General features: G+C 37.2%; 1 protein-coding gene across 1 annotated transcript in view; it reads left to right on the top strand.

The window, feature by feature from the left end:
• LOC129241937 (acid sphingomyelinase-like phosphodiesterase 3b) overlaps nt 1-15,260 on the top strand; it is a 196,944-nt gene that overhangs the window by 155,180 nt on the left and 26,504 nt on the right. The gene's annotated exons all lie outside the window — the stretch shown is intronic.

The raw sequence follows: 15,260 nt of genomic DNA on the forward strand, positions 1-15,260 counted from the left end.
TAACTTTTTTTATTTTTGAAAGTTACCGTTATATATCAACTTAATGAACCTTAGAGAAAGAGTAATATGTGCCCAAAGTTCCACTGAAATATATTAATTTTTACTCAAGTTATCGTGTTAGTTTTGTGCATCGTATTGTTTGTCTCTGCTCTTTATGTGGTGCTGATTTTGTAGTACGTTTTGTTTTTTGATATGCTATATCAGAATTTCATACTAGAGATAATTAAATTATTTATCTTCTTTGGTAAGAGTGCGCTGCATTTTGAGTGCCAGTAGAAATTTTCAGTAATCAACAAAAATCTTACCAAATAATGCGATTTGCAATTCATATATAGTGCAGAGTACGCATGTACGGTATGTATGAGTACGCATTTTAGCGACTAGCGACTAACCTAACAAGCGAATACATATATAACTGCGAATATAGATATTCAATATTTTACCGTCATGCATACGTACGGCATGCATTTATATACTTATGCATCCTAACGCACATATTGACTTAACAGATGCGCCCTGTCGTGAGTACGGCAAACTTTTCAATTGCCTAGCACGAAATACGCATTGCCGAATAAATGTTCGCTGGAATGCAAACTAATTGCTAGAGATTCGCACAATACAATTCCTGGTATGCAGGTACATATAGTATCTAATGGTATGCCTGAGCTGCAAAGCATTGTGTGGCATCATTGAGCGAGTCTGAATGGATAAGAAGATTTATAGTGGGAGTGAATATTAGCAAATTACTTAGAAATCCCATATGTAATCATCCGAATAAATTCAAATGGAACAGAAATACTGAAATATATATGTATGTATACGTTTGTAAGTGGATGTCAAGTGAAAATTGTGTTTAACGGTACATACATTGGCGCATATAAAGGGTTTTCCGAAAATAGGTTTTATTTTGGAATGGATTGCGCTATCGAGGGATGATTAACGATTTTTTATGGCCCGAATTGAATGGTATTGATCTGGACAACGTTTATTTTCAACAAGACGGCGCTACGTGCCACACAAGCAACGAAGCCATTGATCTTTTACGGGAAAAGTTTTCGGGCCGTATTATCTCTCGAAGAGGTGATCTCAATTGGCTACCGAGATCTTGTGATTTAACACCTTGTGACTTTTTTCTTTAGGACTACGTGAAAGAGAAGGTCTACGCCAATAGCCCAGGGTCGGTTCAAGACCTCAAAGTTGGAATTCGTGAGGCTATCGAGGACATAGGGCAGCCACTTTGCAATTCGATTGTGGAAAATTTCATGAAAAAGATATTGTCCTGCAAGCGTGGTCGTGGAGGTCATTTGATTGATGTTATTTTCCATTATTAACGGCATATCTTCCTCTTTATAATGAAATAGACATCGGATGATTTTTCTTTGAATATTAATATAACACCTCCATTTGGAAAACCCTTTACTTCTGTATCCTTAAGCATAGGTGCGCGCACTTATTCACATATTTAGCAATTGTAAGTAGCAGCATTAAGGAATCGAGTCATATATATACATATATGTATGTATGAAGTATACAGGGTTACGGGAAAAGTCGTTTTAGATACTTACAATCCGGTCCACTTGTTTAGAGGCAATAATTCTTATGGAATAAAATGGTTATTAAAACAATCGCATTTGATCTAGTGATCCAATGTTTTCTGATAATTCAAGTAACGACTGTACTTTGCCTGAAAATAAACATTCAAGTGAAAACTGTAATTTGCTCCAAAATAAACATGCATCAAAATATGATTCCGTCTTACTTTATTTCGCAACAGTAAAACTTCCGCTGTTGCAATACTTTACTTAATTTATTCCCTAGAATAGAGGCACTCAGTTCGCCAACATTATTTGCGCATTAAAGCTGTGAAAACGGATCGCTTTTTAGGCATTCATTATTTGGTAAAAACTTCTTAAATCTAATAAAATGGGAAAACAGGAAATCCGAGTTCCAAATCGCCAAATTACCAAAGAGATTGGGCAAAGTTCAAACGTTGTAGATCTTCAACTGAAACAAGGTGCCTTGTAAAATAAGAAGTACAAAGGCGGTGCTGTAATGGCTTTGGCACTGAAGGAAGGCGAGGATTGCATTCAATTCCTCCCTTTCAATAGCAAAAATTAAAAAAATTGCTAATGTAGCAGCCAGAAAATTCACCGTCGAAGAGCTACTCTAAAAGCGCCTTCTGTGAAACATAAAGGACTACAAAAAACCACCTTTGAATAAATTTCGCAAAGAACCCCGCCCCGATTGTGCAAGAAGAATGGAAAAAAGTAGTTCATAGTGACGAAAAAAAGTTCCATCTGTACGGACGGGATATACACAATTACTGTTTTAATGACTTAAGAGCGGAGGAAAGTTACGTGCGTCGACATTCACGGCTATGAATTCATTCACGGTGGTGTTACTGTATGGGGAGCAATTTCGTACTATGATGTTTTCGAATTGAAAATTGTAGGTTAGAAAATGATGGCACACAGCTATAAATCGCTATTTGAAGAATCCTGTAAGTTCATTATTATTTAGAACAAGTGAACATTCGTAGCTGTCGGGAGATAAGAACTCGGACTCAACAACTTCTTCGAACGTTATTGCAGAATGGGTGGATTTGTCCCAGTGGAAGTTGTGATTTGTATTGCATACTACTAAACAATTTCATATCAAAACGGCGCTTTAGTGCTGCCAGACCGGCACTTCAAACATTTCAACCATTTCATACGCCTTTGTAAGAAATAGAAGAAGACTATCCATTCAGGCGACTAGACTTTGCAGATTTATACTTGCTGCCGAAGATGCGTCTTCTTCAAAAACAATTTGTGGACAGATGAGCATTAGTTCGATAAAGATGGTAATACCATCTAACATTATGCCGACTATTAGGCTCCGAAAGACGAATGCAATCCAAATAAAAAGAGAACAAAAGACGATTTAATGTGGTTGTTCTATAACGAAAGATACTCAACGCAACTGACAAAAGTAGGCAGCATCTAAGAACAAGCGTCGGGAAAAGTAATTTAAGAAAACACGAAAACTCGTATCAGGAATAGGGGCGGTCATGTCGAGAGCGAATTAGAATGAAGAAAAAAGTTAAAATTTTCACGTCTTTTGTTTTAGGCACGTTTCTCTTTTTTTAATTTTTTACTTCTTATGAAATTGTATGCTCCACAAGCGCGCAATTCGGATTATTTCTTTACTTTTATTTCTAGTAAAAAAAAAACTTAATAAATAATATTTAAATTCGGAAACACTTAAGTTTCGGGAATCGTATCATGCAATGTCATGTATCTAGGACGCCTTTCTCGGTATCCTTGTTTGCCAAAATATTCAGAATGACAAGATTGATTTGATTTGATTTAGCCATATACCCGCTTGAGCATCCGCTCTATAACTCTAGAACAAATTAAAATATATCTATAAAACTTCATGCACTCTTTTTAAAAGGTAGGCTGGTATTAAAAGTGGCTATCGTTGCTCAATAATTCCGGCAACTTTTCATATAAGCATAATTTTCAAAATTAAAAAAACAGTCATATCTCTGTGATAAATTAAGTAAATTTATTAAAATTTAAATAGTACAAATGATGAACCCAAAAAAAGAAAAACGACGTAAGTGAAAATATCATTTCCTTCTCGTCCCACCGAACACGCCTCCCCACAATTTTTTATCAAAATTTTTTATAACAGTATACATCCTGGTGACTCCCAGGCCGCCTTTTCTTATATAGTTCTTATTTCTTCTTCTTCTTAATTGGCGCGATAACCGCTTACGCGATTTTGGCCGAGCTTAACAAAGCGCGCCAGTCGTTTCTTTCTCGTGCTAACCGGCGCCAATTGGACACACCAAGTGAGGCCAAGTCCTTCTCCACCTGATCTTTCCAACGCAGAGGAGGCCTTCCTCTTCCTCTGCTACCACCAGCTGGTACCGCATCGAATACTTTCAAAGCCGGAGAGTTTGTATCCATTCGGACGACATGACCCAGCCAACGAAGCCGCTGGATCTTTATTCGCTGCGCGAATATTTAGACTCAATATTCTGGTGCTTGGTTAAAAAAGGCAGGAGTTTGACAACCTCCGAGTTTTGAAACTTTACAGCTACATAAAAAATGTATAAGCCAAATAAAAGGCTTCATAATATTTACACCAGCGACTCCGCTATATCAAAGTTACTGGGATGCGAGTTAAAATCTTAAAAGCATTGAAATGGTATCGTTCGCGCATGAAACATATTTTAAACGGTTTTAGAAAGCGAAGTATAAAATGCCATGATACTCAGAAAATAACTTCAAGGTTAACTTTCACCAGACGGAATGTGTTAGAAGTGCATATACCCTGCAAGCGATGTAGCCATAAATATCTCTTTTCGCATTTTTCCACAACTTGTAAGAGAAGAAGATTCATGGGCTTTGAACGACTATAGGAAAGGTGAAGGTCATAAAAAATAAATTGAGATTCAAAAGTTAGACATGCTCTGGGTTGCACTGCAGTTTTCTGTTACCCAATAAAATGTATGAAGAAATCTTAACTTTTTGCCAAAAATAATACAGCCATCTCACCTCAACCACTCTACTTACGGGACTTGAGGCATCGAGGTCAAAAAGATGTCGGAGCAGCCAGGCACATTTCGGGACGTGTATGGAGAAAATGTCATAGGCTAGCCCCCAGCACGGAAATGTTTTGTAAAGTTTAAAAATGGAGACTTTGACGTCGATGCCACGTCCCGCAGCAGAAGGTCTTCTGAATTCGATGAAGAACGCCTCAAATCACTTTTGAAGAAGATCGATCGCTAAACCCGTCGTGAATTGCCGGAAGAAATGAACTGGGATCATAAAGCGATTCTCAATCATCATTCAATATCACTTATCGAAAAATTGGGAGCCTGAGTGCCTCCGAACTCAACGAAAAACACAAAGAAAGTCGACTTCAAATTGCATCTCGCCTGCCATCGAGCAACACGCGGTCATACACAACGCATTTTGTGCCGAATCCACACGGAAGATGAGAAGTGATGCCTGTACATCAATATGGAACAAAGAAAGGAGTGGGCGGCTCCAGGAGATACGCCAAAGCTGAGAGTCAAGCCGGACCTTCATCCAAAGAAGACATGATATGTGTTTGGTGGACAGGGTGCCCTCTCTATTCGTCTGAAAAGACCTGATCGACATGGTCAAACCATACTCCTTCACGAGAACGCCAGGCCCCATGTTGCACAAGTCGTCAAAGCCGCACTCCAAGAGCTCGAATGGGATGTCCTTCAGCATCCGCCATATTTTTCCAACTTTCACCGACCGATTACCATCTTTTCCGCCCCCTGTCAAACCATATGAAGGGCGTTACCTTCGATAACAAAGAGGTCCTTAAAAACTGGCTCAACAACTTCTTTGCCTTTAGACCAGGCGATTGTTGGTGGAATGGCATCAACAAATTTGTCGAGACGTGGGTAGAGGTTACAAGCAGCAACGGCGAATCTACAATTGGTTAACTTATTGATAATAATTAATGTTTTTTGTTTAAATTAAAGTCTTCGGTAAAAATCCTACGAACTTATTTCCCGTCCTAATAGATATCAAAGAATAAATAAATATTTTTCGAGCAGAATGAAAAGTCATCTTACCTTTTGAACACGCCTTGTATTTCCAATTACTTAATTTGGTGGTTATTGAATACGCAATAGCAAAAGTAATGCTAATTATGAGCCAAGGGAGCAACATATATATGTATGTGCATATATATATTTTATCGTGGTGCCTAGGTTACAACCAATGGACTAATTGAATGTAAAGTGTAACAGGGACAACTACCATATATGACAGTCAAGCTGACACAAACTAACACAAACTCTAACATTGGTGACGTTTCTTACAAATAATCTTACGTTGTTCATATTAGAAATAGCATTTAATTAACCCAAATGTTTTGTATATCATTTGTTACTCTATACCTGAACAAATAGCTACATACTTAAGTAAGCAAGAATCTTTATACTTGTAAATGAGGTAGCACATGGTGTATGTGCGAATGCGTCTGCACGTGCCAAATGAGCAATCATATGAGATTTCTTTGTAAAGTACATCAAAGTACCAAAATCTATACATGCACATAGCTCAGCTTACATAGCTCAATATCATTATAATGCATATTATTGAAACGTAGCTGAAACGATACTCCTCAATTCCCAAGTTGTACAAAGTGTATCAAATATGCTGACGTTCAGTTTGCAAATACGTCGCAAAACTTGATGTGGAACATACGTAAGCGATTTTCTGTACAACAACAGAAATGTGCATAGATAAGTGCATACTTACATAATTTTGAGATGTAATAGAGAAAAAGGAAAAAATAAAAAATAAATGTAATGCAAGAAAAAACTGTAAATCACATCTCTTAAGTATATTATGAAAAAATTGTAAGTCAATTAAAGTTATTAGTATTTGAAGGTCCGCTGCTCTCTGCCGGGTACCTATACCTGCAAGGCCATAAAACGTTTCTGAAATCCATGTATAACATAACCCTAAATTTTCTTTGGCACGGTACTAATCCACCAGGTACCTCTGGTAGCTTTTAATATCTATACAACTCACAACAACACATTAGCCACTTTTTTAGGGGAAGTCGATTTTTGACTTCCAAGTGTTACGATAAATTGAAAAATGTATCAACAATTTTCCCAGGGATAGCTCGAGAAATATCACTTTGAACAAATGTATTTTGATTTTTTGGTTTAAGAGGGCAATGTTGCGAATTATAATCTACAACATAAAAGAAATTTTTTTTCAGACGCCTCTGGAATCTCAGCGGCTCAATTTTCAATATTTTGCAATGAACACTAAAAAAAATTGTTTAAAATTGCATTATTATATTGAAGTTAACTGAGTAAATTAACGCTATCAATACCGCCAAAAAGTTCTTAAAAAAATGAATTTTTTCATCGAATTAAGAATGTAAAACAACTTCCAAGCCATATTTAAACTTCGGTAGACACACTGGGGTGTGAGTCACCCCACTAAATGTTTGATGGGTTGTGTTCTGTTTATTTCTAATATCTGGAAATATATAATTAACTGTTTTTTTGCAACGCCGATTTTACTCTTCAAATCCATGCAGTAAGTCCTCAGAAGGTGGTGCGCATTGAATTTATGCAGATCTAAAAAAGCGATTGCGTGAAATTCAGCCCTCTAAGTAGTTTTCATACTTTTTTTGCATATATAGTCAGCGTTGAAAGAAAGTATTGTACCTATATACCATAGGTAGGTAGGGTGGTTGTCATAAAGACACACTTAGACATTTCGCAGGTCCATTGTGATACCACTGGAGCTTATCCTTACCCTACGTGTTCCTTTTCAAACCATCCCGTAGCTTCAATGAACGAGCAGAGCTTCGTTAGTTTTAGATGGGCTATGCCCGGTACATCGGTTAAAAATGCTGTATCAAGAGTGCGCAGTCTTCTCATAGCTACGCTTTCACACTTACATAAAAGGTGTCTGACTGTTTCCTTTTCTTCTGTGTTCAGACAGCTTCTAGAGAAATCGAAGTACGGGAGTCCTAACCTTTTGCCTATGCCTGCCTATTAAACAATGACCAGTTAATACACCTATCATTTCGCTTATAGCTTCTCTGTTAAATCTTAGCAAGATCTTCGATCGACCGCTGTTCCAGTTCGGCCATGTCTGTCTGCTTAGTTCGCATGTTGTGAGGTTTTGCCACCTTGTATTTACCTTTTTGATGGTTTCCCTGTCTATAAGTAATTTACAAGTGGCTATGGGCATGGGTATCAGCGCCTTATCCTGAGCGCCTATCTGAGATCGAGCGTTGTACCGGTTCGTGCAAGTTCATCCGCCTTGCAGTTACCTGCTATATTCCTGTGGCCTGGTACCCAGATAAGGCGCACCTTGTAGCACTTTCATACGTCATTTAGTAGTTTAAATCATTCTAGATCTGTTTTTGACGAGTGCGTCTTTGATTCAAGCGCTTTTATTGCCGCTTGACTGTCCGAGTAAATGAAGACTTCATTTGTGGATAATACTCTCGTTTTTATCTCTTTAAGTCCCTCTTTTATGGCAGTGACTTCCGCCTGAAATACACTGCAATGATCAGGTAGGCGAAATGATTGGCATACTCCGAGTTTATCGTAGTAAACCCCTCCATTTATTTTGTTGTCCAGTTTTGAGCCATCTATGTAGATGTTTACATCATTTTTCTTAACAATAAGCCCGTTATCCCATTCCTCTTTGGAAGGAAATACTGTGACAAAGGATTTATTTAAATTGATGTCCTTGGCCTTACAAAAATCCGTTGTGCCAGGAATGCAGGGGAATTATTCTAAAATTGAGGAGTGTCCTCTTTGGTTCGTTCTGAGTAGGCCGATTTCTCTTAGTCTGAGAGCTGCTTTGACAGCTGTTTGCTTACCGAATTGCTAAGAGGTAAAACTTCAGCTACCAATAGGTAAAAGGTTAAGCGTAATATATATTTAGTGCATCTATGGGTGTGGTTCTAAGGGCCCCGCAGATGCAAAGACTGGTCATTCTTTGTACATGTACCCTCGTTCTTTTAATGTATAACTTATCTAAAGCCAGCCACCAAACTAGTATTCCGTATGTTAGGATTGATTTGACAATTGCTGTGTAAAGCCAATATACGATAGATGGGGAGAGATCCCAACTTAGTCCTATCAGCTGTTTGCAAGAGTATAGTGTATACCATATATTGACAAGTCTAGTACACTCAGTTCAATCAACTATTTCATTGGATCAGATAAAAAATTTTTACCCCGCTTTCTTTTAGAGCCCAACTGCTAGACCATATTGCCATTATTACTCTAAGAGGTAAAACTTCAGCTTTGATAAAACTAAGCTAAATATATTGAAATAATACATTAATTTCTTCGTTAATAAATGCACTCAAAGAATGTTAACAAACATCTTTAATTTTGTTGTAAAATTATGCGATAAAAAATTGTTAAAGTTAAAAAAATGATAAAAAAAGCACTTTCTCCAGGTTTAATCAAATAAAAATCACAACTAACTAGTTTGAGTAATTACTTGTTGTACATCATTTGAAAGGTCTGACAATATCATTTTCAAAACATATAAAGTATTGAAAATCGGTGAAAAAATGACTGAGATATCCGTAGATTACCGCGCAAAGTCTGAAAAAACGGTTTTTTATAAATAACAAAAAATTGGAGGGTACAAAAAATATAACAAAAATATTTTTATGCATTATTCGACCATATAAACAACCTACAGCGTGTATCAGGTGTATTTTCAGTGTTGCACCGTGTTATGTTTATAAAATTGCTTGATAAATCGACGGAGAATTTCTTCCAATTTAAGGTGGCATCCTACAAATGGAGTAGTTGCAGTTTTATGCTGGCATTCGGAGGATGCCCATAGGTTTTGTTTTTACTCCGAAACAGTCTTTTTCGGGCCTCAAGTAGACCAATCGTTAGTAGTTTCTGGTGGTATTTAAGTGACAGAAGAATATTTTCTGACCACCTCACATTTTTTACAGTGAATTAAGGTTTCAATTCTTTATCAATTTTTCGACTGTTCGTTTCTTTTGCAATGAAAGCATGGGACCTGATGGCATCATTATCCTATTAAAAGGAAACCATCCAAACCAAATCCTTGTAGGCCGCGCACATACTAAAAAACACATGTTTTTATTGACTGTCCTTTGAAATTTTTAAAATCTTAATCCGGATAAAAATAAGTTTATATTTTTCTTGAACTTTTTATCGCGCAAAACGTAGATAGTTCTTGCTTCATTATACCTTCGTTCCAAAGTACTATAGTACGCTAAAAAGATAAATGAAGATCTTTTTGAGAAATTCGAATGGACGACACAACTTTTCTGGTGAATCCTGGCAGAAAGTTATACAGCCGCTTCTCAAGGCAATCCCGCTAAAGAATTTATGGTCTAAAATTTAGAGACAAAATATTTCAAGAAATTCCTACTTTTCAGGCAATTTGCAGTAGTGGCGAAAGGAGTCGATCTTTCGTGAATTAGGGTACATAGAATTAACATAAATTTATGCTTTAAATAAATGTTTGCTAAAGATTGCCGATGTATGAAGCTACCAGATTTTTGGGTGACTTTACGTTATTCCACTTCAACAAATCAGTATTGGTGGGGTTTCAAAATAATAGGGTAATTTTGGCGCCCAGTGAAGCAGATCCAGCAAATTTCCGGAATTGATGCTGGTCCTTTTTTTCGTGAACATTAAGTCCATTGCATTGCACTCCGGTTCTCCTTTTAATTTTCTTTCCATTTACCTGACCTCCTAAGAAATCTGAGTAGATATTTTGGTGCCAAGAAGCCAAGATGGTCGCTTCTTAACACATCCGTGCCAAAGGCCTCAAGCCTGATTTAAGAGAAGGCCGCGCACAGACGCTCAGAAAGTAGTCCCCCGTCTCCTCCTCCTCTGCACATCCTGTGGAGAGTGCACTGCCTGAAATGCCTACCTATTCCATGTGGTTCGTCCATAAAAAGTAGCCCTGCTTAATGACAGGAGAATCTGCGACAGTCGGTCGGATGTGTAGGATAAAATCAGTTTTGTCCAGCCTTGTACTTTGCTAAAAGGCGAAAAAGTAGCCAAAGACCCTGGAGACTTTGAAATAAAGTAGCCCCCTGGAAATTAAAGGGTGTTGAAAACTATTGTAAACTTTTACTTGGTTATTGGTATGTATTCAGTCTTTATATAAATCCACCATAAATAAATCTTGCTCTGTTTCGCTCTTACACAAAAGTTTCTATGAGCATTTAATTATATCTGTGCATTATCCAGGTTCTAAATATCTTAAAATGTTTTAAAATACCGGAACTGCCTTAAATGTTGTCAGTATTTTTTACATATCCCACCCAAAAACCTTTTTCGCAAACATAATCTTCATACACTTAACTCGTCCCTACTATCAAACTTCAAATCTGTTTTATACCCTTTGATCTTAAGACATATACGAACTTTACTAAATTTGTTGTATATTGCAAATCCGCAAGCATATGTGACTCTAACACATACATCCTCAAGGAAGCTATTTTTGTTATCTGCCTAAAGTTGTGCCCAAAAATGTCTAGCAAACATATGGCTGTGCTGTACTTATATACGTATGTATGTACCTCTGCTGGTGTTTGTGTGTACATATCCATAAGCCAATAAAAACTTTGAATTATGGCGGCAAATTTGGTTTGCCATATTTACGAACGCCTACAAGCTTCATGATGGATGACCCATAAATCGAGCAAAGAAAAACGAAATGAAAGCATAAAAAATATTAAAAAGAGCTAAAGTACCAAAAGAAATGCAAAAACTTACATTCAACTGTGGCAAACAGGACTCCAAGGAAGAATACAGATATGCTTCATGAAAAAAAAGAAACAGCAAAATAATGTTGGATATACACAAAAATCCAACTGTTGACAGCTTGCGCTCAGCACTCGTTTTCTTGTTTTGGGTCCTCTCCTTTTGTGTAATGATTGGCCAACTATGCACTCGCAAAGGCAACTCAGAAACAATTTACTTTAAAGTTTAAAGTTTTTCAATTTCTCGAAATAAATAACAAACAGAATTCATTATTTTAGAAGTTTACACTTTAAATATTATCAACACATTCGTTTAAAAGTTACCTCTGCAGTATTTCATGCTGCAAGTGTGCTACTTTGTATTGGTCTCCGGAGCGTATGAGCAACCAACCATGCGTTGCCATGCTAAAATGTCAGCAAACAAACTTTAAAATAATTTTATTTCACTGACTTCCGCACTTCCTTCCTATCTTTATTCGTGGCATTTTGTCACTAGGCGACCACTGTGTGGCGAAGACTGTCCGGAATCTGGCATATTGCACATATTTATTGCATAGATACTCGTACATTTGCTCAAATGAATATGCCTCTGTTTGTTTAAATTTACATCTACATGCATTAATTTATTTACATATATTCAATTTACTTTATTAATGTATCATCTGCTGTGTACATGTGGCTTTTGGTAGTGACATACTTGTTGGCTGCATGTCAGTTAGGCAAACTAAATATGTAGTGCAATTGCACACACAAATGTATCAGAAGGGCTTAACATCAGTATGGTCGATGTAATTTGCAAAGCGCAATGACCTGAATCATGCATAGTCATTATTGTCAAGCAATTGACATTCCACAGGCGAAATGCTATTTATTTATAATCATATTACTTCTATTAAATCTAAGAAGCGGAAATATTTAAAGCAAAACATGCATAAGCAAGCAAAATCGGTTGACAAAAGAAAATTATTCATCTTCAAGTGAATGCAAAACTCGTCATGGCATTAATTAACAAATTACGTAGTTCAGCCAAATGAAATTGTCTTTTCTTCGTTTGACTAAGCCGGCTCCTATTATTTTCGAGTTATTGATGTTATATTTGCATGTGAGGCTATAGGCTTTCAATCACGTCACTATTTCAAACAAAACTTTTAAATTAAACACTTTTTCGAAATTCTTTCTTCTATTTCGATAGATTTCATCACTAAAGGCTTTTGAGCCTAGCTTCGTGCTTAGCATAAGAATTCCATTCACAAATATGAACATCTGTGACCACAAATAAATGCTTTACAAATAACTACAAAACTAGAAATTATTTTTAGTGAAAAATTTTTGACTTGTAAAGCATATTCCGTTCTTTAAGATTTTTATTGCCATACAGAGTGCAAATAATGATGTGCATAAAAGGTAGTTCTTAAATATATTCACAGGTTCTTAAAGATGGAAAATCTTCATGCATCATTCACAGCTCGTCTAATAAATCAAAAGTCATAAGAAGACCATAGATTTGTGTCTCGTTGACTTTGCATTTCATTAACGGTTTTTCAATAAGAGCTGCTCCATGGTGGGAGCATAAAATGAGCTGTGCGAGAATTACACAGGCCGACAGCATCTCAGACCCAGAAACCGGACTATATATTTCCGAAGGTTTATGATGCGCTGAATCCAAATCTGGCCTCAGAATTGCTCTATCAGCTCTGGTTTTCAAGATATCCTAACCTAAAAGTGCAAAAAACACCGTTTTTGCCCATATTTGAGGTTATGTAGCCTTGCAGATGTTTTCTTTCACCAAAATTAAAGAATAGCATCTTTAAATACAAGCCTTTTTTCAAATGGCGTTGAGTTTGCTCAAATATCATTTTTTTCGCTGAGATATCGCATTTTGAAATTTTCATCTTTCTAAATTTTCCTACACCTGAAAATCGATTGAGATAAGATAGACATGACATAGTCGATTACTAATTTTCTTGAATTGAGTCTTATTTTTCTTAAAATTTTGTCTCACACCATAAGTGTGCTGACTCACCACACCCCTGCACTATCTAACCTTTGGGTACCGAGTCACACACAGCGCTAACCCTTGGAAACCACCCCTATCATACCGCCAACAGGCTAACCCACTTAACCCTGGGGACAGAGTTTACTCGCATATTTTTTTTAAATAAGTCTTATTTATCTAGATATCTCACAACACAAGTGGGCTAACCAACTTAACTATACCATGTCTATGTTATCTCAATCGATTTTCAGGTGTAGGAAAATTTAGAAACATGAAAATTTCAAAATGCGATATCTCAGCGAAAAAAAATGATATTTGAGCAAACTTAACGCCATTTGAAAAAAGAAGCGATTATCTGTGCATGAAACACCAAATTTTGGAAAACTTATTTCATAAAAGCAGACGCGTCTCCGGGCTTCTCCGTGCATGAAACACCGAATTTTAAATAAGTTATTTCTTAACAGCAGACACATCTCCGGGATTTACCGTGCATCAAACACGAAATGAGAAAAAAAAGTTTTTTCTACTGGTCATGAAAAGCCATCTGCCGTTTTGATTCGGCTTAAAACTGTTGGCCCTCCATTTGTAGACCAAGATCGCACGGCGCACCCTATAAATGGGACGAAGAGAAAGAAGTGGTTCATTGCAAGAATTTATATTAAGCCCATTCGCGGAGGATTTCAGTGAACTTTTAAGACTAAGATGGTCAACCTAAGAATTAAAATTACTAATGTGGGAAGTTTTGGTATACCCAGGCCATCAAATGCCAATGCAGCTATCATTCAATAATTCAAATTCAATCAAAATAAAAAAAATAATCAAACATTCAAGGAAATTCTACGATCTTTATACAAAATAAGTTAGGAAAAGAAAAGAACAGACAAAAATTCTCGAAGGGCAATAATCGTCTCCGACTAATGATCACAAGGAAGAAATCGTCTGAGTGAGTCAACAATTCAAAGGTTGGGGAAATAACTTGAAGAACTAATTCTATCGAGATAGAAAAATGACTGCCTGACCAAAAATTAGATATTCTGTGAACACTTTGTTGCTATAGCGTTCCGCTATAACTCTCATTATATAAGAGTTTATTTTTAATGCTACAAAAATTCCCTGCAATCCCAAATGAAATGAATCTGCAGCCGAATCCTAAAAAATCCTTGTTGATGTCCATTTCCTGGAAAATTATATTGATCCAGTCTGTAACGAAGACGCGAATCGGCAGGGGGGGTTATCTGCGATGTTTGTCCTGTCCGTAAACAGAATAAACTGGGCAATCGATAGCTTTTCCCCTTTCAAATCTCCAGGCATTATGCCAGTAATGCTTCAGAAGACTCAACCCTTGGTGGTTCCCGTTCTTCAAAAGATCTTTTTGGAGTGTATCTCGCTAAACCACGTTCCTGCAAGCTGTAAGAAAACCAAAGTGGTCTTCATTCCTAAGGTAGGAAGGAGGGGCCGCGCCTTGGCCAAGGACTTCAGACCCATAAGTCTTACCTCCAAGCTCCACTGGAAGCTGCACATAGAAAACCGAGTTAAGAGAGCCAGTATAGCCTTCTACGCCTATAAATCTATGTTCGACAAAAAATGGAGTCTCAGGCCACGTGTCGTACTTTGGATGTACAACTTAGTGGTTCTACCAATTTTGACACATGGCTGCCTAGTTTGGTGGGTACCTCTTCAGAAAGGCTACAACACCACTAAACTAGTGCAGAAAACTCCATGTGTGGGCATCACTGGTGCTTATAGAACTAGTCCCACGGCTGCGCTCAACGTTATTCTGCACTTACTGCCCGTGGATCTTCAAGTTAAATCCATTGCTGCTCAGAGCGCTATTAGGTTGAAGGAGATTGGCCTTTGGAGACAACTTCCTGTAGGATATAGTAGCATCTTGAAGCAGATCTCCCCTTCTTTCTCTGATTCGCACTGATCTGTCCATCAGCAAACTGGGTTTTGAGGGTTGTGCTAGGGCTAT

The sequence above is a fragment of the Anastrepha obliqua genome, chromosome 3, assembly GCF_027943255.1.
Source record: "Anastrepha obliqua isolate idAnaObli1 chromosome 3, idAnaObli1_1.0, whole genome shotgun sequence".
Lineage (NCBI taxonomy): Eukaryota > Metazoa > Arthropoda > Insecta > Diptera > Tephritidae > Anastrepha > Anastrepha obliqua.